This window comes from Schistocerca piceifrons, unplaced genomic scaffold (assembly GCF_021461385.2).
Source record: "Schistocerca piceifrons isolate TAMUIC-IGC-003096 unplaced genomic scaffold, iqSchPice1.1 HiC_scaffold_2404, whole genome shotgun sequence".
NCBI lineage: Eukaryota > Metazoa > Arthropoda > Insecta > Orthoptera > Acrididae > Schistocerca > Schistocerca piceifrons.
The window spans coordinates 5,522-7,500 of record NW_025728343.1 but is presented as its reverse complement, the minus strand read 5'-3'; the positions used below and the strand labels follow the sequence as shown (position 1 = coordinate 7,500).

General features: G+C 54.4%; 1 non-coding gene across 1 annotated transcript in view; it reads right to left on the bottom strand.

The window, feature by feature from the left end:
- LOC124742987 overlaps positions 1-1,538 on the bottom strand; it is a 1,909-nt gene extending 371 nt beyond the window's left edge. The window contains exon 1 of the ribosomal RNA XR_007010326.1: positions 1-1,538. This exon is cut by the window's left edge and continues 371 nt beyond it. This is a non-coding gene — a ribosomal RNA (small subunit ribosomal RNA).
- Positions 1,539-1,979: the final 441 nt, after the last annotated feature.

Here is a 1,979-nt window from a genome sequence, read left to right as displayed (position 1 = left end):
GACCTGTTATTGCTCAATCTCGTGCGGCTAGAAGCCGCCTGTCCCTCTAAGAAGAAAAGTAATCGCTGACAGCACGAAGGATGTCACGCGACTAGTTAGCAGGCTAGAGTCTCGTTCGTTATCGGAATTAACCAGACAAATCGCTCCACCAACTAAGAACGGCCATGCACCACCACCCACCGAATCAAGAAAGAGCTATCAATCTGTCAATCCTTCCGGTGTCCGGGCCTGGTGAGGTTTCCCGTGTTGAGTCAAATTAAGCCGCAGGCTCCACTCCTGGTGGTGCCCTTCCGTCAATTCCTTTAAGTTTCAGCTTTGCAACCATACTTCCCCCGGAACCCAAAAGCTTTGGTTTCCCGGAGGCTGCCCGCCGAGTCATCGGAGGAACTGCGGCGGATCGCTGGCTGGCATCGTTTATGGTTAGAACTAGGGCGGTATCTGATCGCCTTCGAACCTCTAACTTTCGTTCTTGATTAATGAAAACATACTTGGCAAATGCTTTCGCTTCTGTTCGTCTTGCGACGATCCAAGAATTTCACCTCTAACGTCGCAATACGAATGCCCCCGCCTGTCCCTATTAATCATTACCTCGGGTTCCGAAAACCAACAAAATAGAACCGAGGTCCTATTCCATTATTCCATGCACACAGTATTCAGGCGGGCTTGCCTGCTTTAAGCACTCTAATTTGTTCAAAGTAAACGTGCCGGCCCACCGAGACACTCAATAAAGAGCACCCTGGTAGGATTTCAACGGGGTCCGCCTCGGGACGCACGAGCACGCACGAGGCGGTCGCACGCCTTCAGCTCGCCCCACCGGCAGGACGTCCCACGATACATGCCAGTTAAACACCGACGGGCGGTGAACCAACAGCGTGGGACACAAATCCAACTACGAGCTTTTTAACCGCAACAACTTTAATATACGCTATTGGAGCTGGAATTACCGCGGCTGCTGGCACCAGACTTGCCCTCCAATAGATACTCGTTAAAGGATTTAAAGTGTACTCATTCCGATTACGGGGCCTCGGATGAGTCCCGTATCGTTATTTTTCGTCACTACCTCCCCGTGCCGGGAGTGGGTAATTTGCGCGCCTGCTGCCTTCCTTGGATGTGGTAGCCGTTTCTCAGGCTCCCTCTCCGGAATCGAACCCTGATTCCCCGTTACCCGTTACAACCATGGTAGGCGCAGAACCTACCATCGACAGTTGATAAGGCAGACATTTGAAAGATGCGTCGCCGGTACGAGGACCGTGCGATCAGCCCAAAGTTATTCAGAGTCACCAAGGCAAACGGACCGGACGAGCCGACCGATTGGTTTTGATCTAATAAAAGCGTCCCTTCCATCTCTGGTCGGGACTCTGTTTGCATGTATTAGCTCTAGAATTACCACAGTTATCCAAGTAACGTGGGTACGATCTAAGGAACCATAACTGATTTAATGAGCCATTCGCGGTTTCACCTTAATGCGGCTTGTACTGAGACATGCATGGCTTAATCTTTGAGACAAGCATATGACTACTGGCAGGATCAACCAGGGAGCTGCGTCAACTAGAGCTGAGCAGCCGGCCGCCCGGGAGTGTGTCCCGGGGGCCCGCGCGAACACGCAAGCGTCCGCTCAATCATTCTGCAAACAGGAGGAGGCTGAGCTCCCCTGCACAATACACCTCGAAACCCTCTCAGGTCCCGGCGGCGCGCAGCGCCGTCCCAAGTACTTGGTCGGGTTCGAGAGAGGCGCAATCGCCCGGAGTTAGGCGAGTAGACGCTTTCGGTGCGACCACCCGTGCTCCCAACTGAGCTTGCCGCTGCCGACAGAGGCCCGGGAGCGTGCTGTCGTGGCATTGCCGGCGGGAGACAACACGCGCCACCTACGGTGACCGGCAGCTCCAACGCCAGCGCCACAGAAGGACAAAAGCCCCACTTGGGTGCCGAAGCGAACTCTCCCAGCACAGCGCACGCGCCAACACATCCGCACAGCTGCG